General features: G+C 38.2%; 1 long non-coding RNA gene across 1 annotated transcript; it reads left to right on the forward strand.

Moving 5' to 3' along the window:
• Window positions 1–5,807: 5,807 nt before the first annotated feature.
• On the forward strand, window positions 5,808–27,746 carry LOC135178128 (uncharacterized). The gene is made up of 3 exons (XR_010303371.1): window positions 5,808–5,862; window positions 27,416–27,487; window positions 27,673–27,746. It is a non-coding gene; the product is annotated as an uncharacterized LOC135178128 (long non-coding RNA).

Genomic DNA, 27,746 nt, shown 5'->3' on the forward strand with positions numbered 1-27,746 from the left:
GTACAGAACTTTTGTATGTTTAAAACTATGTACCTGGAGACTGAGCCAGCAGTGTGCCCAGGTGGCCAAGAGAGCCAGTGGCATCCTGGCCTGCATCAGGAATGGTGTGGTCAGCAGGAGCAGGGAGGTCATTCTGCCCCTGTACTCTGCACTGGTTAGACCACACCTTGAGTCCTGTGTTCAGTTCTGGGCCCCCCAGTTTAGGAGGGACATTGAGATGCTTGAGCGTGTCCAGAGAAGGGCGACGAGGCTGGGGAGAGGCCTTGAGCACAGCCCTATGAGGAGAGGCTGAGGGAGCTGGGATTGTTTAGCCTGGAGAAGAGGAGGCTCAGGGGTGACCTTATTGCTGTCTACAACTACCTGAGGGGTGGTTGTGGCCAGGAGGAGGTTGCTCTCTTCTCTCAGGTGGCCAGCGCCAGAACAAGAGGACACAGCCTCAGGCTGTGCCAGGGGAAATTTAGGCTGGAGGTGAGGAGAAAGTTCTTCACTGAGAGAGCCATTGGACACTGGAATGGGCTGCCCGGGGAGGTGGTGGAGTCGCCGTCCCTGGAGCTGTTCAAGGCAAGGTTGGACGTGGCACTTGGTGCCATGCTCTAGCCTTGAGCTCTGTGGTAAAGGGCTGGACTTGATGATCTGTGAGGTCTCTTCCAACCCTGATGATACTGTGATACTGTGAAAAGGCACCCGGCAGACCCGATAGCAGCCTTCCAGTTCCTGAAGAGGGCCTGCAAGAGGGCTGGAGAGGGACTGTTCACAAAGCCCTGTAGTGATAGGATGAGGGACAATGGTTTTAAATTAGAGAAGAGTAGATTGGATGTTAGGAACACGTTCTTTACCATGGGAGTGGTGGAACACTGGAACAGGTTGCCCAGGGAGATAGTTGAGGCCCCATCCCTGGAGATACTCAAGGTCAGCATTAACAAGGCTCTGAGCAACTTGATCTAGTGGGGGATGACCCTGCTTAGTGTAGGTGGGTTGGAATGGGTGACCTTTGAAGGTCCCTACCAACTCTAATAATTCTGTGATTATTTCAATTGTTTCTACTGCTTTTCCCCCTTACCATAATGGGAAAGCACAAGTGAGCTGTCCCATGGTCACATTTAGCAAACCTTGCAGTGTGATTAAAGATCACAAGGCTTTCCTCATGCTGAAATGTTAAGTTACAGGCTGTGAAGTTTCACTACCGTCACTTGTGTTACAGCAAACTTTGTGTCAGTGCATGTACTTCCTAAAGGATGAGGTACAAAATTGTGCTAGTGCTAGGTTTTTTTGGGGGCATGCAGTATTTTTCCTGCTAGTATGAGTTTGAAAGAGAAATTATACTGCATGAAATGCAAGATGTCTATATATTTTTATCTTTAAATCAGTAGGAATACACAAAGTAAGCAAAGGGAAAAGAATTAAACTGGCAGCCGGGCTGGGTGAAGGGTGGATCACAGCAGCCTTGCTGTCCTGGGGTATTGACTTTTGCAAACTGGCTGTTTTTATAGCATTCCTCTGTGGGATAATAACTGCTATATGAGTGGGAGGCCATGTAGCTTCAGCAATTTGAATGCTTGTCTGATTTTTAACATCTCTCCACTGGTGACTGGAGAAAGATTTAAATAACTTGTATCAGCAGTACCACAAAGTCCTTTGCATGACCTAAGTATTTACAGCTTACCCCCTCCCCCGTTCTCAGAAAATGACCTTTTGCTCTTTTCTGTGACTAAAATGACAGAAATAGTTTTGTATTGGCAATACTTATGCTGCCTTTTTTTTTTCTTTTAATAACCAAACAGCAATGGCAAAATAGCCTTTCTAGAATGAGGCTACAGTACCAGAGTTATTATCTTTGAGGGGAAGAGAGGGCAAATCTCAGTACATTATTCATGAGATGACAACAGATCTCTCCTGTTGACACCACCTATAAAGGATCACTCATGTTTATTGGCAGAATGCTTATCATAGGGGTAACTGTGATAGTTTGGGTGTTCCCTGCACACACCCCCCCACACCCCTCCCAACACTTTAGAAATCACCCAGACTAGACTCAGCCAGCTCTGGAAATATGAATGAAGCTTATATTCACAGCTAGCACAATATACAAGCAGATATTTACAGTACATACAGTTATAGACAGAAATATACAAGGTAAAAGGTAATACAGAAACACAACTCCCCTCCCAGAAACCTGGGTCCCCAGGAGGGGCTCTCAACTGCCCCTTCACTTTCCCCCTACCCTTCTCAACCTTACCCCAGCCCCAAGGAAGAATGGAGGTTCGGCCAGAAGTGAGGAAGCAAAGTGGGTTAGCCCAAAATGCAGGGTGAGGTTACAGAGATGCAGCTCAGCCAGCAGCCCCGGTGAGAGTGGTAATGAGTGTGTTATCTAATGTTTTTATTTCTTGTTCCTATACTTCTCAGAAATACTGTGAGCAAAGTGGACATCACCATTGTTTTCTTTCCACAGCCTGTAATCTAGTTCTTCTCACCAGAACATCCTAGCCTGCTTCAAACTAGCACAGTAACTTTTCTTAATGATGGAATTAATTTTTTTCTAACCTAAGTTAGAGATCTACGTAATTCCATAGTGAAGAGAGAAGTTAACATGCTGCTGTTACTGAGAAGTTGAGACAGTTTAAAAATAGTCATAGTGGCAGGTAGGTTAATGATGAAACACTCAGATCAGTTCAGGCATAGCCTGACAGTAAAATAAAAGTTCATGATCTCATATCACCAAATAGCTCATGTGCAGGGTTGATAAGACCTGTGGGGATTGTGACTCAGCTTTGTCTTTGCCTTCCCTCTCCCATGGAATGGCTGTCAGGGGACTGGATGAACTGTCACCATACAGGAGGGTTATTTATGGCTTATAGTGAGAGTATGAAAGAACTTGTTAACAGAGGACATTTTACTGGTTTTTCTCATACATTTTATCATTGTAAACCCAGGATTGGCATAAGATGTATTATTGCAGCTTACTGCAAACTTGTATTGACATAATGAGGTCTGGGATCACCATAGAGACTGGATAGGATAAGCTAAGTGAGAAGTCAAAGCATTTTAAAGATAGTATGAACCTCAGCAGTCAAATCAAGTGCAATACCTATCAAACTGTGGCTCTGGATATTTGCTAAGCTTATGTGTCAGGATAAGACCCTTGGGAGGATCCTGCAGTGTGTGGCAAGAGTATCAAAGAAGAGCATGATATGGGAATTGTCACTTTGCATGTTCTGACTGTGAGAATAGTGAGAGCCCTAGTTCAAGTCGTGTGATGTTAATCTGCAAGGTATACTGTAACTGAACTGAAAATAAGTTGCTTTACCAGTCAGCATAAGCATCAGAAAGATGCTGAAAATTAGCTTTAATGAAAAGTAAGTTTTGAAATTAAGTGGTTTAGATTTTTCATCAGGCTAACATCATCAACCTTGAATAAAATTGTCTGTTAGCTTTGAAATCCGTTGCTTGGAAATTTTGATTATCTCAAATGAAATACATTTTCTTATTTTTAATACATAATCATTGCATCCTAAACTTAGCTTTACTAGAAAATATATGAACCTTCAGTTGTTTTTCAGCTGTTTCCACAGACTGTCTTGTTAATAACAGGAAAAGCTATTGTCTTAGAGAAGCCATTTTATTTTGTATGCTGGCTTCAAGATTTACTTTGCCTGGGAAACACATGAGGGCAGCAAAGGACTTTTGGAAAGTTGTAAACCATGCAGTTTTATTTTTTTTAATTTTAATTAAAATAAACCACAAGCAAACAATCTCTCCTATTTTGGGAAAATAGCTCTAGCTCAGATTTATTTGCATTAAAAATTCTGTATAGCACAGCAAGAGGAAAAAAAGTGTTTCTCCTGGGTTTGCCCTGTGTACTAAGTAGATGTATCAATTTATTTTGCTCAGGAGGCGATACTTCGAAAAGTCTCGTCTGATAACTGACTCAGGGAGGCAGGAGTGTAACAAACAGCCAAAGGTAGGCAACTGACAGCCAAAGTGTTTCTGAATGTTTTATTTTCCCACTAAACTACCTTAGTATTGAAGCATTTACATGTGTGCTTGGGTGAACAAAACCCCACCGAAGTACAGGTCTATAAGCACGTGGGCTCTGCTGTTTTGAATTACTCCAGTGCTTCACTATAATAAAAGAAAATACAGTTGTAAAAATAATGCCAGAAACATGCCTATAAAAAGCAGTAGAATGTAAAGCTTGAGGATTTTAATGTGTTGTTTTGTTGTTGATGTTTGGGTTCTGGTTTTTTTTTTATTCATTATTGATATCAATATTTACTGCTTCATTGGTGCAGGTAAGCCATATATTAGTTACAGAGGTCACCCCGAACAGGTGATTAAAATATTTTAATGCTTTGTTTATGTTGTAAGACTTTTTTTTTCACAAACTCTAAATTAGAGTTTTATAGCTGTAAATGCTTATTTAAAAAAAAAAATTTTAATGGCATTTGCATATCTCTTTACTGTTGTGACTATTCATTAGAAGTATCTCATGAGCCCAAACAATGCATTCTGAAAGAAGAAGCAATTATGAAGATGATTTAGGACCCTCTGAATTCTAAGATTTTTCTTTCAATTAAGATGATTAAGCAGTGTAATTAGTGGGTGGAGTTTCACAGTAATAAAGAGTAGGAGGGAGAGAGCATGTTAATGATTAGTAGATAAGCTTTTATTATTAGATTTTCTTTTTCCAGTGATTTTTTTGCATCACAGTTTGAGGTACTGATTTGAGTCTGGTTAGGCATCCTAACTTCGGGGCCCTTTGGCCTCAGTGTTTGTAATTATCATAATAAACAAGGGCAAAATGCAATAAATTAGTTCTTAGTTGAAGACAGGTCTTCCAAGGGTGGATACTGCTGCTGCTGCTAAGGGCAATAATGAAATGCGTTTTTGTGTTTGTGGGGAGGAGGTATGCTTTTCACTTTGTAGGTATCTACACAGTAGTAGTCTGGATTTGTGTTTTTGGTTTAGTATTCCGTAGTCCTTAGCCTCAGAGAGAAGTGCTCAAAATCCAGCAGCAAATGGAGCTGAGAAGCTTTTCTTTAAAAGATTTCTTAGGAAAAAATATTTCAGGGTAAGTCCAAGGCTTTGTTTATTTTAGACCTTGTAGAGGTGTTGTTGGCTGATATAGTTGCACTGATAATGATTATTAAATTTAAGCAAAGCGAGAGAGAATTGCAGTCTTGGGATGAAATCTGCTCCTGTTTAAGCAAATGCAAGGGTAAGTAAGTGGTGTTGCTGTAGCTAATGTTCACATGTCATTTTTTCAGAGCCCCAAGGTAAACTTTGAAGCTTGTGAAAAGCAGAAAAAATTACACATGGTAGTAGCTGGATTTGCAGGAGTAATCAAGCTGTGCAAGGAGCTGCCTTAGACAGATCATAGATAAATATCTGTGTTAACAATGAAGTTTCCTCTTGTAGAGCTATCTTCATTTGCAAATAATGAAATGACTGCAGAACCTTTAACAGAAATGACTGCAGGACTTTCTCCACTGAATATCTTTAACAGCAGTAGGTCTCTACCTATTTTATAATTTTTTTTTCTTCAGTCTCATCAGTCAAGGCTGACACAGGAATAAAGAATAATTCAACTAAAATGGTAAATCAAATTCTGAAAATGTGGAAAGATCTCATTAGAAGCAGCATCTGTTCTGAATGTAACTGAAGAAAGAAGTCTTGATGGTTTTAGGGAGCTGAAAACTGGGTTGTGAGATGGTGCCTGCCATTTCTAATTTTCTCTGTTGCCATTGCTAGTCCCACCTGTCAATGTGACATTAAGTGTTCTCATCTGAGAAGGCTTTTCAGATCCAGGGCATTCAGGTCTTATTTTCCTGTTGGCTTTCTTCAATATTATCCTCAGAAAGTGGGGTGAGTGTTTGGCTTTTCAGGAAGATATTTAGGGAATATTAGATGCAACCTGATTTAAGAGTACAAGCATTGATAAACATTTATTGTCTTGTTCTTATTTCTTCCATCAAACTGTTTGATTATGGGAGGTGGCCAAAGTGCTCATAATACTTTGCAAATTTCTGCCAATCGTCCAGTTTAGTTCATCTTCCATGAATGCATCAGTGACTTTGTTGGTAGAGGAATTTAGCAAGAGGATAGGAGGACTTGCCAAATTCAGATAAAAGGAGAAACAAAATTTAAGAAGTTGACATTCAGGAATCTAAATATTTCTATCCTACATATATTTTTTTCATTAGTTTTTGGAAGATCTAGTAACTATCTTTCTTCACTATTGTAGCTCAGTCTGGAGTTAGAGTGATGCAAAATTAATGCCCTGATGAGCACAGCTGAGCCTTGTATTTATCTTAGCTGTGGATCTTGAACTTGCATCTACAGTTTGTTAGGGGAAAGGAGAAATCCTATTTCAGCTTTTATTTTTTTCTTCTTGCAAATGAGTCCTGTCAGCCTCCTGTGTAAGGCCATATATGGCAGTGCAAGAAGAGTTTCCCAGATGATTAAATTACATTGTTTTGAAAAATTTAGATGATGTCAGGAACTGTTGCACAAAGAAACAAAGTTTCATTAGTTACTCAAATATTTATTGTATTGGAGATACTTACAAACATAGTGGTAGCTTACTTCACTGTTTCTGTTTGCAAAATTTAAATCAGTTTTAAAAGGATACTGCCAAGTCTTTGGGTCTTAAGGTTTGTCTTGACTCATGAGGATACTGCACTGCTCTTCTAATTTTCCTAGCAAGAGGAAACTTTTAAAGTAAGTTTTATAGAGCAGTTTCTTAATGATGCATTTAACATTCCCTGGTCTATACCTTGTAGCTTGTGAGAACTGAGGAGATTTGGAGAAGGAATTTATTTTGAAAATCCCAATCATGGAAGGGTTACCTTCTATTTACTGAAGAGAACTTTCTTGTATCTCAACTTTTCTTTGGGATGTTGAGAGTTTATTGAATTTCAAGTCCTTCATCCTAGAGGTCATTATAAAGGTCGTTCTTTAAGAAGAAGTCAAGAAGTACACTCTGCTTTGACAAAAAAAAATTGACATTTTGTTGTTTCTCATATATATATTTTTAAATGCATCTTGATTAGCAGGATAACCACCTACACAGCCATCTATAGAGGGAAAGTAATCCTTACTTAATATTAGACATAAAGGGTTCAAGATCTAATTTTATGTCTAAGTCTCCAATTAAAATTATCATTGCTGTAACTCTTGTTAAATGGACTGAAGCGATTCTTAAGGAAACTTGCTGTCTGAAGAAATAAATATGTTGATATTTGACGTAAAACTGTAGGAAAGTGATATTGTAGCTTTTTATATTTTGAGCCTGTCAACCTCATTCAGATATCTGTGTGTCACTGAGTTGCAATACTGGTGGTGAAATGCAACATCTTAATTTTTTTTTTTTTTTCTTTGGGGAATGTAGGCATAATATTCATGTACAGATCTGAATGTGTGGCTGAGATTGGTACATGCTCTGGTTTATCTGACTAAGAAGTAGCAAGTCCTGATAGTTTGTGGTGTGCTTCCATTTGTTCTAGAGTAGAGCACTGCTCTTTGTGGATAGGTTACTATGTACAGATACAAAGCATTTGTATTTGAGGTTGAGATGCTTATCCTTCCTTTTAACTTGAACAGATTTTCTCTTTGGGATGGTTAAAGAAATAGTCTTGCTTCGAGGCTAGAGCTAATCCCAGGCATGTTTCTTCATTTGGTTGACCATAAACACAAAACAATAGTTTTAATATTTTCTGTGTTTGAACCACAGACAGACATGAATAACTCAGTGAGATAAACTAAGTATTTTGAGATGACTGGAGATTTAGTGAAATTAAATGAAGTGTAGTTTGAGCAAAGAAGGAACTGCAGATGTGTTTCTTAAACCAATAACATTTTGGTGAGAATAAGAAAGGATTTTTCAGTCAACACTACCATTTATTTCCAGCCTAAATGAATTCAAACAGAGTATGAAGTGTTGCTGAATTAGATTTCATGTTTGTCGACTGCAGAAGGAAATGAGCACTAATGAGTGCTTAGGATTTTGTTATTATGTACCTTTTTGGTCCAATATTGGGAAGAATATGCATTACCTGAAATGTGTTCCCTATTGAAAGTGCAGACTGTCTGGCCCTAGCAATTAAATAGCTAAGATGTTATTTACCTTTACAATTTGTTGTAATTTGGAGCCAATGTTATGGTGAAATGTGTGTAATTAAAATGTGAAACTAATTGCTGTGGCAAGAGCTGCTTACCTAAGCCCAGATTCAAGAGCTTTCAGGAGCCTCATTTTCCACAGCAGGCCTGCCAGATTATGCTCTGCTCTTGCTAATTGTCCAGGCAGTCTGCTTTAAACACTGCTGAGCTTGAATTACCAAAGGACTTTCTGTTTCTTTATAAAGAGGGATTAGGTTGGGGCCTGAAACCACAGTGCCCTAACTACAGCCAGTGAACTCCTTTTTGCCATGTGGTAGGCTGGCTGTGCAGAGCAAAGGCTGGGAATGCACTTTTCTTTAAGGCTAGTCTTATGTCTGTAGGAGAACTTCACTTGGAGATTGCTGGCTTTGAATGCGTGTACACCTAGTTTAATTTTGCTCCTTCCTTTGAACTTCATTAAAGGAAATTTAATAGTTCTTATTCTTCTGTCCTGTGATTCTGCATAGTCAGAAGTGTCCTCTGGGTCCTGTAGCAGATGGGAAGCAACAGACACAGCCAGCTGAGCCAGAGCGGGCAGGCAATACAGGAAAGCATGGCCAGGGAAATAGCTACAAAGCCCTGATTTCCAGGTGGACCTGGTCTGGCTGCTTCTCCAATGCATTGCAGGAGAGGAAGTTACCCTATTAGGATGGGGTGAATTTATCCCTTTATATGCATTAAAGATGCTTTCTTGATAGAAGTAAATGCATTGAAGGGGAGAGAGAGAGTTTACTACCTGCCCAGCTAGAATATGGCCTGTTCAAGCGTCCCACTTACATCTCACAGCAGTCAGGGCTGACTGCAGACTTGGCAGCCACCTGTGTCCCTGATGAGCAGCTGGTACAGGCATCCTGTGCTCAGATCAGATATTAGCTGACATGGAGACAAAAATAAACCCACTCATTTTCCTTTTTACCAGTGTTGAGCCTTTTAAGGACAGTGGAATTAAAATTTAAGCTTAATGCTATTGTAATAGAGAGCCAAGTATGCAGTGTGCTGTGTTTTGCTTGCTAATTGTAAAGGTATCACATCAATATGTAGTGTTCCGATCAACTTCTTTGCCAATCGTCTTGGAAGAGGAATTGTTTGTGTTTGTTGTTTCTGTTTGGTTGTTTTGTTTGGAGGCTTTTGGTTTGGGTTTTGGGGTTTTTGTTTGGTTGTTTTTTTTCCTCATGACATGTGTTGCAAATGAAGACAAAGACAAACATCTGTTCTTTTTGCTGTAAATCCAAGTGTAGCTGTTTCCTAAACTGTGGTTATACTGTTGCCCTGGTTTAAGACACAAGTGATCAGCAGGGAAAGCAACACAAAAATGTTTGGGTTGAGATAAGGAGTTTAATGAAAATAATGCAATGCACAATTACCTTACCCCATTTCACAGAAAAGCAGCAGAGCAAAAGCAGTTACAGCAGCAGAAGCCATCAGAAAAGACAAATACCCCCAAACTGGGCACTGGAAGCAGCAACTGGAAACAGGAAGTCTCTCATGTTACAGTCAAGCCCCATGATGATTTGCTTCCCCCATCACTTTCAACTTAAAACTGGCATGGTGGTGAGATGGTATTGAATACCCATCAACAGATTCAATTGGCAAAACTTGTGACTAGTGCCTAAGTAGAATATCAAGAACTACTGCTGTTAATATGCTTTTGACTCTGTGACTGAACCAGGACAACCATGAAAGATTGATAAGTCATTGATAAGCTGCATGCTCCTCTGGCTTTCCTGGCTAGCCTTCTTAAATTCAGTTAAAAATGTTCAAATGAGTTTTAACCTCTGATTTTTCCCCCCCCTTCTCTCCTTCTGGATGAATCCTACAGTTATTGAATTACTACCTCTCGGGGCTAGGAAGATAATAAAAACTAAAAATCTGGGTTCACTGATGCATCGAACTACAGATTGGTGAAGTAGTTTTCAGTAATTATAAAGAAGGCAGATGAAGTGGTTTGAAAACAAGCTTGGGACTTGAATACTGATTAGTCATCAGATATTACTTAAATTCTGAATTCACAACTTAGTCCTTTCCCATTCGATTATAACCATTTTGAACGCTGAAAATGTCAGGGTTGCAGCTGTATCACTAACCATATGTGGCACTAAATTGGATGCTTAGTGAGCAGTCTTATATTGTACTAGTAGGAACAAGATTTTGAAGATAGGTCCCACTAATTTGGGAAAGAAATAATTGAATAGAGTGATTAATTTGTGATTTCTTTCCACTTTCATTTTATATAGGTTACTGTGGAGGCAATTAAGAAATTCTTACTGTGTAATAAATTAACTTGATGAATTGTAGTGGTGCAGAAACAGCTTAGATTTATTTAGGGTAAGAATGGTCTATCAAATGGGAGTTAGTAATATATTTTCTAACAACCTTTCAATAAGCAAAGAAGCCTCTCTGTGACTGGTTTTATTAGTTCTATTTATAAATGATTTATGTTCACCTTACTCTTTGAGGGTTTTGTCCAAGAATAAAGTGCAACTTCTACTTGATATTATTTCTGGAAGAAGAAGAGTAAGTATGTATAGAAGATATATTAATTGACCTTAATGCATTCCTTTGCTGAACATTTTTAATCTAAATAAAAGTTATTTAGTGAACTATTAGTAATATTTCAATTGCCACTTTTGAAAGTACTATGAACAGTACTACTTGTCTGCACTGCAATTACTTAGCATTAGCCATGTGGTGTGCTAAAAACCAATGGAAGAATATTAAGCATTATAATAGCTTCACTGTGTTTCAGAGTTAGTTTACAGCAAAGGGAAGGATAATGAATGCTTAGAAATTTCTTAGTGCAACATAGTTGAGCAACATCATAAATGTGAGCGAAAATATTACTGCAAAAATCTGTATCAGGAATATGAAATCACAGTTAACTTCATCAACATGAGTGAGCACAGGGGTGGTCTGAACTGTAAGATCTGCTTGTCTGAAGCTATCTTTAAGTATATCTCACATCAAGAGCCAAGCAGGTACACAACAGGAAGCTGGACACAAAATCCATTAATGGAAGGCGATGAACAGAATAGGCTGCACAACATTGGCATGTGTTTGTCCAAGAGTCAATTTAAACCTCAGTGTTATATACCATATTACTTTCTTTCCCCCTCTGTGTGATATGATGTATGCTCCACATGTTTAGTAGCAGGGTTGAAAATAGTAGAATGTGTAGGAGAGATGTGCTCTTTTAATAGAATTCTCTGTAACTGTTTGCCAGTAAATCAGTCTCACCACCTAAGAATAGAGCTGTTTGAAAGGAAATTCCAATGGGTGATTGCGGAAATGCCTGCAGAAGAATTTATTCCCTTGTGCTGTTACAGGTTAGCTTTTCTGGAAACAGTTACCTAGATGGAAAGAGTTACCTAAAGCAGGGTGCTTGTGTGGTGTAGAATGAAGTTTTCTACATTTAAATCCTTGTTCACACTAGTATGCCTTTTCAGGCTAGGGTTAATTAACTGGTGGTAGCACCTGTTTTGTGGAGGATTTGTTGTGCTCCAGCTGTTTAAGTAAGACAGAGCCAGATTTGTAACCCTTTCTGGCCTATGTGACTTGTACTTTAGTTATAGGAATTTACAGCAACTCTGCTTTGACTACTTATCAGTACTCTTTGAAGTAAAAAAGACATTTTTTTCTAAAATTTCTGCTTTAAAAGTGTTGCTCTGGCAACTAGAAAAAAAAACAACCAACTCAGACCAAACCCAAACAAACAATCACCAACAAAACAAACCACAAACCAATCAAATCAACAACAAAACTAAACCCCTAAGGCTTTTTCTTTTTGGTTCTGGTCTTGTGGGGTTCCCTCTTCCACTCCTGCAAAAGCTGATTTTACCCAGTTTCTGTTATCAACAAGTGAGCTTCGTGATAAGATTTCCTGTGTTCTGTTAATATCTGAATTTCAGATGTAACTAAAATGGTCTTGTTCTTTCCTATCCAATGTCTGTATTATGCCTATTTCAAGAAGAAAAAAAGTTCGAAGTGGCAACTCGAGCTTTTGCCTTCAGTTTCATCCGTGTGAAGTGGGAATAGCTTTCAGAGACTGGTGCACCTACAAATATGAACTAACAACTGACAGAAGGTGCTATTTCCAGTTGCATTTCCTCAGTCTCACAGGTATCTGTGTAACTTCTTAACATGCTATGTCCTAAGTGCTATCAGATGGGACTTCAATCTCCTGCATGCCTGTGCTGCCTGCTCACCCACAGAGTTCTGTATTAGAAGTCTGAACCTGTCCTGACTCAGATGGAGTATCACTTGTCAGATGCTGCCCCATTATCCCTTTTCATATTTCTCTGTTTCCCTCTGTCTTGTTCTGCTGTTATTCTAATGAAGCTGTGAAAATGGTTCCAAAGTCTATACCTTTCTCCACGAGCGCTACTGTCTGAGTCAGGCTGGCAGTACTACAGTGTCTGCACAAATAAATGTTTTGCATTATCTTTTCAGTGCTGTGGCTCTTAAAATGGATTATTTTTATTAAATCAACACCATGGAAATGAGTGCCTTAGCCATTGCCATAATCTCATTAACTTTTGCTATTGGAATTGAAATATGTATTTACAGTGTTCTGAAATAGATAAGCAAGTTAACAGGAGGTGAAAGTAACAAGAAAGCCACAGAGATTACTAGAATTTAACTTTCTTGAGGTATGATTATCTGTAGAATCCTGTTAGCTGAAGCAGATGCTGAAACAGAAGCAACAGGCTTTAAGTAGGTGCTTTAGAATACGTAAAATGGCTGTAGTGTGTCTGTTCTTAAAAATTATAAGGGAGGAAATTCTTAGAGATGCATCAGGGCAAGTTCAGATTGGCTTAAAAGAAGTTCTTCCCTGAAAGAGTGATCAACTACTGGGCAGTAATGGTCATGGCCTCAACTCTGCTGGTGTTTAAACAGTACTCTTAGACATCTTTTAGCGTGCCCTGCGTGGACTCAGGAGTTGGGTCTATGATCCTTGTGCATCCCTTCCAACTCTATGATTCTATATGTGCATACTACTGAATTTCTCCTTGAACTCTGTCTTCTCAAATCCTTGAGTATGCATCTCCAGTCTAATACATTTTGGCATATTCAGTGTAGGGACTCTCTGCCATTCTTTTTGTGATCCTGTAACATATCATAGTTAATGTAAAACTCCCATTTTCTTATAGAATTATGTATAAAATTGCAAATAAGAAAGTGTTTTTCCTTTACAAATATTGTAACAGAAGAGGAGATAAGGAGTTTGCACCATATGACCAATCTGTTATCTTTCAATAGCTATGTCCATAGCTTACTCTTGCAATGATTGCTCAGTGCTTTCTTAGGATCGTTTTACTAAATCTTCATGGAAACTCAATTATGGTCCCAAAAAGTTGCATTTTAGCACTAAAAAGTCAGTTTCAAGACTAGTGACTGGAACAAAGAGATGTAGAGAAGCTGTCCTTGAAGCTTCTAAAGATTTCTGTCATTGCTAAGAATAGGAAATATATCACTCTAAAATGGTAGTGTTTCACTCCCATTGTTTACAGACACATGGGAACATTCAGGTTGTAAAGGAGCAGAGAATTAAGCATTCAGTTTTCATACCAGGCTGTTATGATCGTTCTACTCCTGTTTATCTACATCACAAAATTATGTATCAAAGACTTTTATTTTATAAAACAAAAATCCCATTATGTTATGTTACATTTATTATATTACATTTATTCTATATATTCTATTTCTTATGTCATGTATAAGTCCAACTTCTGACTACAGATACAATATTCATATTTAAGTAAACAATGCAAAGTGAACAAAACACCATTTTGGTGTTTGCTGATAATAAAGTACTACTTCCATCCCTTTCATCCACAGAATAATGTGACTTAATTTATGCATCAGAAACTCAATAGCATAAATGAAATTATTTTTCTGAGCCACATACCAAAGGACCAGAAAAATTAAAAGAGGCAGTAGATGATGTTGTGTTTAAAAAAAAAAAAAAACAAAGCTTATTTTATGGCTATCAGGTGGTGGTTGATACACCCTTAGAGCATTTGAGAGTTGATCCATAGCAGTCTTCCCCTAGCTTCCTACCCAGCATGACCAGGATTCAGAATTTATGAGGTGATACACAGGAACCTTGCTTTCTGACAGCACTGTCTTGGCCTTGGTTGAAAATCCAGGTTCTTCCTTGGCTAAATAAAAGATTCAGTTTGCCTTTTGTGCTTCTATTTTATGCTACGGTAATACAATAAACAGTACTATCCTGGCTCGCTGTGAAGAGGTATGACAGTATGAGGTGCTCCAGCTGATATTGTTGTAGGGCAGATGCTCTTAATGAAGTTACATTTTAGAAGAACCAGAATGCATCAGTGCCATCTGGAGATGTGAAACTTGTCAGAAAATGATCTGGGTGTTCTGTGGACAACCTGATGAAAGCAGTGTATCCTCTCAGTGAAGGACAGCTGCATACCAGCAAGTCTAATAACAGGGTCATAGAGAGCAGATTAGGAGAAGTTGCTTGTCAAACTGTATTTGAAACAGTGTGTTCAGTTTGGGGCTCCTCAGTACAAGAAATAGGTCAGTATACTGGAGTAAGTCCAGAGAAGCACCACTGGGGTGCTACCATGCTATATAAAAGGAGAGGCTGAGAGAACTGTATTTGTTTAGCCTGGAGAAGGCCAAGGGAAGATTGCATTGCTGTTCTAAACTACCTAATAGGTAGTTACAGAGAAGATGAAACCAGATTCTTCTGGTACGTACGCAGTGATTAAAGAAGAGGCATCAGAGAGAAGCAGCAGTGCGCTCAATCCGATTAGGTAGCCAGAAAAGTATTTTACGTAGAGCATGGAAAACTATTTTTACATTGAGTATGGTCAGACATTAGGACTTGTTACTCAGAAAAGTTGTGCAATCTCAGTCTTTGAGAATATTAAAAGCTCAAGCAGAGAATCTCAGCTAATCATGGATGGCTTAAACTCAATGATCTCCTGAGAGCTCATGAGTCTGTATTAATCTATTATTGTAATTTTGTAGTCTGCCAGAAGTGGTAGACAACTGTACAGAAAACACTCTTTTGCAAGAGGTTTCACTTGAGGGAGTGTTTCAAAGTGACCTGAGGTACTGATTGTGGAAGCTTATTTTTACCTCAGTTAAATGTAGCCTTTGTTTAACAGAGCATACTAAAATGAAAAAAACACTCAATGGTGTTCCAGCCAACAGCCCTGTTTCTCTCCAGATAGCCATGAGAGAGAAAATTACTTTGTAACATTGGATGTATTCAGGGTGATTGCTGTATCTGTCATTGTGTCCCTTTAAATTTCTTTGGCTTCCAGCAGAAAATAAGTGGATTCACTTGCCCTTGTGGTACTACGTTTGTGATGTCAAATATATTTGCAGTTTCCATGTGAGCTGGAAACTGTACACTTATTTTTGAGTCATTTTTCTATTGTCTACTTTTACAGATGTCATGTTACATGTGTACTGACATTTCATATATATGGTATGAGTTTGTACTTCGTATATGTGATCTCCAGTTAAAACATTATATGTTCTGGCACACAAAATGTGGTTTTCATGTAGCATGCAGATGGAAAGTCTTGTTCTTCACCAGAACAGAGTAATAGATCCAGTCTCTGTTGTCAGCCCTTGACTATGAGTTGGATGATATGCTTGTACTTGCTAGTGGTGAATTCCAGAACTCTTAGCATGTAACTGTATAAGAAACCAGTTTCTGGGACCATACTCTCATGTTGTTGATGCTGACCTATTTTCTGGTAGTATAAAATACTGAGAGAGTTTATCCACTGTGTTTGAAAATATGATAGTCTTTTCTATCGAGCAAGATGCTCTGTTGTTAGTGAGGGTTTTATTTAATAGGAATTAGTAGTACTTCATAAATTCATAGAGTTCTTTAACACTGTTTCATGGAATAGAATGTGAGCTTTGAATTAGAATGCATGGGTTATTTGTCCTTTTCAGACTAGCGCAGGCAGAAGTAAATCATACTCCTTGTGAATTTATGCAATAGTGGGCTGAGAGATGGGGAATGCAAGTAGGCTGATGGTGAGAACTGCTTTGTAACTTGCTGCTTTGTGTCAGCTCATCAGAAGCTTCTCCCTTGGTGTTTGTTGCCTCTTCGCAAAGGAAAGGACTTTTGTGCTGGTACCTTTATTGGTAAAGACTGAAGACTCCAGTCTCACTGAAAAAGTTACCAGATTCCTATCTTACAAAGTCATGAATTTCTGGCATACAAAGTCAGCTTTATAGTTTCTAATGCTCTTATGAACAGTAATGTATTTTGACAAGAAAAGGATTAATTAATTTGTTGTTTAAAGAAATTAAATCCTCTGAATTGTTTGTTCATCATTTCTACGCACATTTTAGATTTCAGTTACTATTTTTTCACATCAGTTAAAATCAGAGCAGGGAATAGCTGATGGCTGTTTCTTTATCTTTTTTCTCTAATTATTTGCTTACAGAATTTTCTGAAGAAAACTGAAGGTAGTGCAGCTCATCATAGAGATTACAGTCATGTTCATATGATTTGCACTTTGGGTGGAAGATGTAATAAAGATATGGAAAATGTGTGTGAAAAGGGACAAAATCAATTTACTTACCATAACCAAATAATTACTTGCATTAGTGAGCAGGTTATCACAGTGTCATCTGATGTAATGAAAAGTTTGCTTTGTGATGAATACTAACACTATATTCCTCTTGCCATAGTTTGTGCTGACAGGAAAAAAGAAAGCATTGAAATTAAGGGGGGACTTTTCAACTGGAGCTGCTCAGAAGAGTAATGTTGTTCTATGTGAAGTGTGTGCCTACTCGGTGATTCCACCCCCACTCCTCTGTGTTTCGCGTGCTTTCACTAGTAATTAACATTTGTTTGGTATTTCCTATAACATTTGTCAAACACAAGAAGGAATCTTTAGATCACAGCTTCACATTCTTAGGCCTAGTTTTATAGCTTTTCATGTATCTATGTTTATTTTGTTGAATTCTGATGGTTTCATAGTGTGTAAAGGACTGTACACCTTTCCGTGTATTTTATCTGCACTAAGCAATTTTCATCAGCTATCTTAATCAGTTGTTGAGTATGATGACTTTAAAGTGTTGGCTTTTAAGTAGCTGAGAGTAGGCGATATGAATGTTACATGGTTTCTCCAGATATTAAGCTATTTTTTTCAGGTTCTAAATTGGTGTTTGTTTGGTTTTTTTTCATCTGTGTCCTTTGAATTGCAATGAGCATGTTAGACAAAAAGCAACAGAAATGTCACAATCTGTCTTTAGTCGAAATTCCCCAAAGTAAAAAACCACAGGGAGTGTAATTGTGCAAAGAAGCTACCTGAGTATGCTCAGGTGTAATGGGTTGACCCTAGCCAGTCAGTAGCTAAGCCAGCCACTATCATGATGGGATGGGGGAGACAACTGGAAAAGCAAAAGCTGAGAACTCCTGGGTCAAGATGGAGCAGCAAAGCTGCAAGGAGACCAAAATGAGGACTTTATTCAGTAGTTGTCATTGGCAAACAGATGTACAGCCACCTTCTGGAAAGTATGGCTGCAGCATGTCTGATGGTTACTTGGGAATAGGGAAGCCATAACCACAAACCCTTTTCTCCTTCTTTCCTTGAGTTTTTACTGCTGAACACAACGTCATGTTGTAGATAACATCCTTTTGGTCAGTTTGGGTCCAGCTGTTCCACACCTTTAGCCTACTTGCTGGGGTAATCAGAATGGCAAAAAGGAAATAATAATGCTGTGGAAGCTGGAACACTGGCGTGCTAACCACACTGGCGTGCTAACCACACTGGCGTGCTAACCACACTGGCGTGCTAACCACACTGGCTTAATCACGAGTCCAACACAGAGTACCAACCAGGCTGCAGAGGGTAATCTCCATCCCAGCCAGATCCAGTATGCCAGACAAGGCCTCGTTCATTCAGAGGAATAGTTTGCTTTCTCCCTGCAATGAAATTGTTCATAAGAACAACAACAACAAAAGAAGATCTGTAGGTTACAAATATGACATCTCCTTAAAATTGCCTTATTCATGCTAAAAAAATGTGTTAAACTAAAAGGAGAGAAATATACCGACATGTATGCACACTTATTGAAAAGAAATAGTAATTTAAAAAATGATGAATTGTCTTGTGCTTCATGGCTGTTCCACCTTTAAGGAGCTTTAAGGTTGCTGTTCTCAACCTTGCTGCCTACTTATTTTACATCAAAATCAATATTAGTTGTCAATGTTTAATTAGTGTGCTTTGTAAACATGTATTTCACATTGTGGTTGCCTTCCATTAAATTAATTTGTGATTATGTGTAATATTATATCCCTTTGTATATAATTTCTCAAAACAATGGATGAAGGTAAAAACAACAAAATTGATACTTTCCTAGAACTAACTCTTTGAATATTTTCTGGCTTCTTGTTAGTGCTAACACACCAAAGGACAAAAAGGGGGAAATAATGGATGAAATGTTGTGCTTCTGTGCGTAAAAATTTGGGTTTATGTGACTAGAATGAAGTTTTCCTTGGTTTGAAAAAGCGGGAAAGTTCAAGGGTTTATGTAGCTCTGACTTCGGATGCTTTCTCGCTAGCTGTTCTTAAGTCCTAGCAGGATGTTACCGTGCATGACTCCTACTGATACACAGTCACCTTTCATGCCTGTGGATATTTAGTGTTCTCAAAAATGAAGATGAGTCAGAAGTTTTAAGAAATCTTTGAAAGAAAAAATTCATAAGGGCTGTAAGTCAGAAATAGCCTCAGCCTGGTTCTAGTCCCTTTCAGCTCCTATAAGCACTTTCCCTCATCACTGAACCATTGTGTGGTTTCAGCAGTGAGTTTTACCTGGTGTTTACAGCATGATTGTACAGGGAGCCAATTATTTTATTAACCTATTATTCTGGCTTTACAAAAGGTCTAGAAGTAAAGACTACATGTAGTGAAGTACTGACTTTGGTATTCGTATCTCTCCTGGGTTTGCTTATTTGCTGAATTTCTTTCTGCTGAAGTTTTCTGTCTCTCTGAATAAGCTGTAATTCAAGGCTAGTTCGTATTTTCCCTCTTCATACTGTTGCATGGAAACCAACAAATATAAGAAACCTAAACCAGATGAAATGTTTGTTTTTGCTAATGCAGTTCTTGTTAGGTTCCATCAAAATTAGTGCATTATTTCTCCAAGGTCAGTACAATAACTTAAATGATGGTTCCCTGAGATGGTGCAAACTAATGCTAAAGCCACCCAAACTGTAGAATATAAAGGACATATTTCAGATGGCCATGCTTGATTGAACTGTCAGTATTCAGGAAAAGAGTTGATCTGCATACTTGAATATATTTTGCACTTTAATTGATTACTAATTAATTGGTGCATGCAGATGGCAATCATATTTCTGATCTGAATACAAAAATAGTGGTTTGCAAATGCAAGCAAGGGCTGTGAAGCTGCAGATTGGGAGCTCAGTCGGAATTAAAAATTATTAATACATCTCCTGTGATTATGAAAATGGAGTAAGTGAGGGGGTTTTCATTAGTACTGTGAAAAGATTTGCTAATTTATTCATATGTGGAAGATACGTTGGTGAGAAAGAAAAAAAAAATATTGTGAACTGAATCCAACTCCACATCTCATTATTTATGTTTTTGAATGTTACCTCCAAGAGCAATGCAAGTCATATCACTTACTGAGGAGCAAGGGAATGGAATGAGCACTTCAGGAACTTTCAAAGTTAATTTCCCCTTTCTCAGTCTTTCATCTTCCCCATGAAAAGAAAAATCTTTGTGTGCGCTCTACATAAAGATGCCCACATCATTTTGTGTATTCCAGGTTACAACACTGTAGTTGATTCTTGCTTCTATCAAGTCAGCATCAAAGCATCATGTGGCTACTCATTCATTCCTTTGCCCCAGTGGGACAGGGAGAAGAATCAGGGGAAAAAGATAAAACTCTGTGGGCTGAGATAAGGAGAGTTTAGTAGAACATGAAGACAGAAAAATAACAGCAATGCAAATTAAATACTATTTAAAGTGCATAATGTACAACAAAACTGCTCTCCACCCAGCACTTCCCACTGCTCACCTCAGACTGGATGTGCTTCCCCTGGCCAGCTCCTCCCCTATATATAGCAGGCAGGATGTCCGTTTGGTCTTGAATGTCCCGTTGGCTGGTTCTGCTGGCTCCCCTGGCTGTGGCTCTTCCCAACATCTTGTGAAAATTAATGTTATCCTAGCTGAAGCCAGGACACTTCTGAACTATTTTGTTAGCAGGTAATCTATGTGGATGCATCTGAAGTCCCATCTTCACAGAGAAAATTGCTGACTCCTTCTTGTCTTTCTCCTTTTGAACTCTGTGTTAATTGGAGAAAGCTGAATGTATACAGATTTGAAATAGTGAGATTGTTGGAAAACACATAGATTCTTTGTAATGTAAATTATTAGTGACACCTTGATTTCGGCTTCAGTTCCTTTGCTTACCAGACCTGGAGAGTCTAGATTATTAATCTAACTAATATGTTCAAACTAAAATTCTTTGAGTTCTGAATTGCACAGTCAATAATACCTATAAAAAATTCCAAACAATTTTTACATCATCTTGATAACAAGCTTTAGAACCATATACAGAAGTCTGTTGACTTTTATGTTGCAGAAAAAAAGGGCCAAGCTCTGTTTTTGTGCACTGGAATGTATTTCTTTAATTGGGGAAAAGTGGTGTTTCTTTAATCCAGACAGTTGTGTGTATTTGAAACACTGTAAAGGATTGTAGGCTTTGGAGGCAGTAAGGACGTGGATTTAAGTGTGGTGGAGATGAAACCAAACAGCAGTTTGTCCAGTCTCAAATTGTGCTGGGGGAAGTATAGGCTGGATGTTAGGAGGAAGTTCTTGACAGAGAGAGTGATTGGCATTGGAATGGGCTGCCCAGGGAGGTGGTGGAGTCACCGTCCCTGGAGATGTTGAAGAAAAGCCTGGATGAGGCACTTAGTGCGATGGTCTAATTGACTGGCTAGGGCTGGGTGCTAGGTTGGACTGGATGATCTTGGAGGTCTCTTCCAACCTGATTGATTCTATGAGTCTATGATAATTAATTAGTGGATATTTTCTAATCCAGGATACCTCATCCAGTCCATTAAAATAGCAGTTTGGAGGGGTGGAGGAAGCTCTAGTCATCCTGCCAGTGTAATGAAATCCAGCTTTTAGATTTCTATTAGTGTCAATATGTCTTTACACATTTTTGTGTTCTCTTATAAAATGTTGGGGGCTTTGATTGCATATTTCAACAGCTCTTGAGAGTGTGATGGTGTAAGGCTGCTTAACTTAGCAGTCATATAAACAGCAGTTTTTAAAAGTTTCTAGGTGGTGACCTTAAAAATATGTCTGATTCTAAACTGGTTTTTTGTTTTCTGTCTTGTCATTCAGTGGTCCATAGCCACTTGAGGCTTGGAAGTGATTTCTTTCCATGAGTGCTGTCAGCTATAAACCTCATGCTATTGACCCATCCACAGAGCTCTCCCTGAAAATAATTAAACTTCAGAACACCGTTCTTTCAAGGAGCTTGACCTCTAATTGGCTTGACATTCGATTGACTCTGAAGCATACTTTGCACTTAACTGAAATTTCTGTGATGGTAATATCATTAAGGATGCAATTTCCTTTCTCTCTAAAATATTAGCTGCATTAGCAAAAGCCTTCCTACAAGCCCAGTCAAATAGCTCCTATTCAAAGGAAAACACTGTTACTGTTTGTTTGATTAGGGTACTCTTTAGGTGTGCTGCAGTGATAAAATGAAATGGTCTCTGAGTTAAGTGAATCTACTGTCGTATCTCTCATGACTCTTGAGGTTATAATCCTGGCTAGCATTTTCATACTTGTGTATGTCACTGTAAAGGGTCATTTAATATGCAAACTATATTATCCTTTATATTAAAAAAAAAGCTGCTGCTGGTTTTTAACTGAAACTACTGCATAGCTGGTTCGTTACTCCTTTTCTCAGCAGTTTAGTTAGCAACAATCTACGGCACACAACTTTGTCATGTAAAAATTGTAAGGTAAATGAGTGAATAAGTTTCTGGCGAGTTTTAATGTTAATAAACAGTGCTCATAGTTATTAACAATCATCGCCTGGATATCAAAATTAATACAGATTATTAATTTTGCATAATCCTTCACAAAAGTAGAATAAGGCAGCTTTTCAAACTAATGAGATTTTCTTTCATCAGAATGGACATTGCTTTAAATGTCATAAATCATGCAGTTAAAGCACTGATTAAGAGTATGATTTGATTTGCTCTTCTTTGTCTAAATTCAATCTAGAAGAGAGGCTATGATAAAGCTATTTATTATAAAAATAATATTTCTGGTAATCCATATATCCTTTGCTATTCACTGTCTGTGTTCTGGGTTACTTATTGGACTTCATCCTTCAAGCTCTGGGATAGATTGGTTTAGTATTTCTTTTTTTTGGTAACTCAATAACTACAACACTAATGAAAACAGTTTATAATATTCACTTCTGCACCTTCAAACAGAGGTGTCAGGTAGTGTTCAGAGATCCAGACCTCTGGGACTTTCCAAAGGGTTTTGTTGTCCCCATTAGCATTGTTGTGGTGACCATATTACACACAGCCTGGATAAGTGCACACAGTCTGCCCTGCTTGTGCAGTGCCTTGAATCTGCCCGCAGGTGTAGACTGTTCTTTCAGTGGAGAAGGAAGCATCTGTTGCATGTGAACGTCCTACTGATTGGCAGCATATCTCAGCATTACAAGAACCTGCATTTCTGCCAACCACAGACTTGGAGACTTGAAGTTCAGAGATGTAAAACTCAAAAATTATGACACTGCAGAAAATGAAATCTATAAATGGAAATAATTACAGTCAGATGACCAAGAAAGAGACTTCAGTAATGACATTGGCACACATTTTTATACCCTGCTGTGAGAATTCCTTTTTGTCATTCAGGTTTGAGCATGTAGGGAATTGGGGAAGATGTGAAAAGAGTCACAAGCACAGCATGCAGAAGCTTGATGTGAGCATCCTGCAATGGGCTGTAACTTGTCACTGATTCTACACTGCCCATGTCTCAGTCTTCCTTAATAGATAGGAAAGTAGTAGTTACATTTTCAGGATCAAGCCTTCTGCTTATATGCAAAAGTGTTTGCCTTTTTGTGTTTTCCCTTTTTCTTTCTCCGTTGCAAGCAAATCACTCTTTTTCTCCTTGCTTGAATAACATGAAAGGTGTAATAATATCCTCCATGTTCTTAATTCTGGGAACATGTACAAGCCAGAAGTTTGCTAATTTTGTACCTTCCCTTATCCCAACCTCCACAGACACTTCAGAACTGAAGATTTGCTTTATTTTTTTTTACCTTATTCTGGCTCAGAGCTTCATGCTGATGTAACACGCAGCCTAATTAACTTTTTAGACATTACTGATTTGCTATTGCTGTGCTCAAATAATTTGACTCTTTTCAAAGGAAAAAGAATGAACTCTATAGCCAGCATTTAAAACTTGCAGAAAAAAAAGATGGTCTGCAAATATGAGAGATTTACTTATTTTATATGAATTATTTTTCTATGGTTACTTCTACATGCTCACTAGGAATTATTTCTGCCAACACCTGTTTTGTGAGTTGTTTTGTAGTAGTATCCTTATATTTTCCTGTAAACTAGTTATAAACACTATTTAGGTACTTTCCTACATAGTAATTTGTCAAGTTTCAGGCAAGATAGTGAGCCTGCTCATTGCTGGTAACTTTTTTAAGTGTTGCAGTGGATATCTCATCTCCATAAAAGTGTTTTGAGGGGGAAAAGATAACAGAAGGAAGGAAGGAAGGAAGGAAGGAAGGAAGGAAGGAAGGAAGGAAGGAAGGAAGGAAGGAAGGAAGGAAGGAAGGAAGGAAGGAAGGAAGGAAGGAAGGAAGGAAGGAAAAGAAGGCAGTACATACTGGTAGGCATATTTGTTCTTTGGAAGAAAGAGAAGAAACCTGGAGTAGGACAGGGAGAGAAGTTGTGAGGAGTGATAGGTGTTTAAGCTCTCAGGTTGGGTGGACCGGGGAGAATAGATTAAATGAATACCATTAGTGTTGCAGAACAGAAGTTCTGAAGAGAGATCTGAGTTTAGAGCACTTTGTGCCACCAAATACCACTGTCTCCATATCAGTAAATAACATTCTCCTTTTGGGAGGAAGAGGTGGGTGAATAGTTTAGAGTTACTGTTGTTAACAATTCTTTGCAGAAGAGCAAGTAAGGAAAGGACCAAAAGTGGGATACAAAACCGGCAAGCTGGTTCAGTGGTGTTTGATCCATGAAGAGAAACTCCTAGGTGAAACCTGAAGAATGGAAGACAACAACTGCTTTCCTGAATATACAGGTATAAGAGCCAGAAATGTCCTGGAAGCTGCCTGCAGAGTTTCTTATGTCTAGGTTTAAAATGTATGGGACAGAGATGGTCTCTTGAAGAACCTGTGAAGAGAGCATCATCCTGATGATTAAAGACTGCTGTGGCAATACTGCATCAGTTTTAGATACTTCTATCAAAACTGTATTTGTTGCTGACTGCATGGCTCATTTTTCTAAGTAAATGAAAAAAAATCCTCTAAATTAAAAAGACTCAGAAAAATATATCACTTTTCAGCATAAATTACCATTTATTGGGAAACAAGGTTAAAGATGTGACAATATCTCGTACCTTACTAAATTGCTTCTAGGGTATGCATCTTTCTTTTTGCAATAAATATTGTAATAATAGGAATGGTTCATTAATATGCTGAGCAATGTTATTAGACTGATTATTATTCTAAAAAGTCATCCACTGTGCCTAATTTCCTTCAGTGTACTTGACAGTGGATATGATTGCAGGAAATATTTGCATTTGTAACAGTGTTTAAAGTGTAGTTCAAACATCCTGACTCTTATATAATCTTCAAATTGGATAGGTTTAATGTATCACTTAATTGTCATGTCTGTATTTATTAAAGATTCTCCTAGATTTGCTCTGAAGTTGTGAGATTATGGGACTATTTAGGATCTCGGTATTTACATTCTGTTGAACTCTCTTACCTAGGTCTCCATGCAGAAATGCTTGTGCCTTTTAGAGTGGGTGTTTCTTGTTTTGCTTGCCTTTGCTTTGTGGAACCCAGCCTCTGGGATTTTTGAAAGTTACAAAAAGCACAATTTTTTTAATGGTACAGCATAATTTCAGTCTGATCTGTCAATGGATTAGTATTTTTTCATCCTTCCATTATGGTGATGATATGGCAGTAAGGAATCTCTCAAGCAAACTCAGTGCATTGGCCAGAAACTCCTATCAAGTGCAATGCATTGTAAGATCCCATTTGGAGAAGTACTGTTTGAGGGGCAGAGACTGAAATGGCTTTCGTAGCTCATAGATACTGTGTTCATACAGGGCTGTTGTAGTGATGAAGAGTGCTTGCCTCCTCATGTGGCAAAGCTATCAATGCTATTATCAGTTGAGGACTGTAGATGCAGAACTTACTGAGAACAAACAGACTTTAGTGAGACTGTTCAGGGTATTTGATTTCACAAAACCAGCCTTAAAGCATACTTTATATTGTGTGCAATTCTCTGTGTTTAGTCAAAACTGTATTTTCCTTGTTGAAAAATCTTTTCATTCCTTGTGAAAGCACAATGAATGAGGGGATACCCTGAGACATTTTTACAGTGATCAGCAGCTGGTGGTGTTTGTAACTTAAACCATCATTATTGTTTTCAGAAAGTATTTCTTTGAAAATGAACATGTTTTGGTTTGTTGGTTTTTGTTTTTTTTGTTGTTGGTGGTTTTGTTTTATTTTTTCCAGTTGTCTCCTAGCTGCTGTTCCCCATTTATCCCCATGATATGTACATAAGTGAGCAGGGATGGGAAAAGAAATGCACTGTAAAGCAAACTGTTATACAAGCTCCATCTAAGCAAGTATTTTGAGTGTGAATCACTCAATCAGGTGGATGTCTGATAAAGCTAAGTTGAACACTGGCAGACTGCTAGGAAAGAGATGTATAATGGCTGTATAATATGATGCTGGGAAGTCTTTTTTGCAATCCTTAATTTCATGTGGAAAAAAGTTGTTGAATTCCTTCATTGGAATTTCTACTTATTTTCTAGTGTGTCATTCTGTATGTGTTTCAAGACAATTGCTCCCCTTTTCTGAAACTGTTTCCAGTTCCTGCTAGAATTGTTTTTAACTTCAACCCATAGAACAATAATGTCCTCAATTTTTAAAGCTGCCTCTTAATATTCAGATATAATTCTTTATGTGGAAAGTAAGATGGAGAGGGCTACTAAGCAGTTATGAATTAAACATTTGTATTTTATCTTTTTTCTTATTCACATGAAGGTTTTAGTGTTGTCTAAGCTGCTTCTTACTTTACTAGGTTTACTGCTCTATGTTGGGATCACACAAGTTTTGAGCTTTTTTTGGCTGTTCTTAGTTATCAGAGTCCTTTATATTGTCCTCCTCTAGCTAACTAGAGATGTTTCTTTGCATTCCAGTACAGGTGTTTTCCGAAGTTGTTGAATTTGTCTCTGTACGATTTTCCCTTTTTCATAGAAATGAAGAATTCTACTTTTTACCCAGTGAAGTATATTAAGTGTAAAAATATTCTGCTCTAAAATAGAACAGTTCAAAAGGTTTGGATAGAATAACCACAGCACTGGAGATAATAAATAAAATGCAGATTGAATTAAGGGGGGGGGGGGGGGGGGGGGGGGGATGCTCACTTCAATTCATGTTATAACATGACAAGTGTCAGGCTGATAATGCATTGATCTCCTTGTTTTCACACAGGCTCAAGAATGTTGCTTATCTCTTGTCAGTATCTGTCCTGTCCAAATACAAGATTCTCTGACCCCATGCCAAGCCTGAGCATGTGACTGTGGTAAATGCTTAATCCCAAGAGTCAATGCTGGCTTGTGTTATGTGCAGGTTAGGGTGCAGAAATTAGAAGAGGATTGAAAATTTGAAGTTGATGGGGGGATGATTTTGTTGTTTTATAAGATCACTGTGAAGAGGAGTCTGTCTCAGTTCTGAGGCATGTGAAATAAGCATTCAGGAAGCACTGGTCACATCATTATTATTAGCAAATATAATGCATCATATATATGCTAAATGGTGTTATTTTGACTTAAATGGCTATAGAAAATTTAAGATGTTATTTTAAGAGTGAAATTCAAGATGGAACAATATTCAATTTGTTTGTGGTATGAGGGGTCAAAGTTAAGTTCTGAAGCTACTAGGAACAAGCTCATTTGTTTTATGAACATAAGTATTTGATTTCTCAGGCCTCTCTTTGGACGTTTGACTTGGCCACAACAGTAGCCGCAGAAAGAGTTTCTTTGATCTCCTTGCATCTGGTAAGTATTAAAGTGGATCAAGACAAAGAGATGTCTACATAGTACATGTGTATTTGTGTCTTGCCTTTAAAATGAAAGTGGAGGTTAGAGCAGCTGCAGATATCCCCAAATTCCTCAAGCACATGCTAGCTTAATCCCGTTCTGTAATGCATTTTCTTTACTTATTCATCTCTTTCACCTTTCAGGTAAATCTAGTGGAGATGTGCCTGTTTGGAGTGTGAAGATCATGTAAAGTGGCAGTAGGAAGCTTTAAGTATGT

This window comes from Pogoniulus pusillus, chromosome 9 (genome assembly GCF_015220805.1).
Source record: "Pogoniulus pusillus isolate bPogPus1 chromosome 9, bPogPus1.pri, whole genome shotgun sequence".
In the NCBI taxonomy this organism is placed as follows: Eukaryota; Metazoa; Chordata; class Aves; order Piciformes; family Lybiidae; genus Pogoniulus; species Pogoniulus pusillus.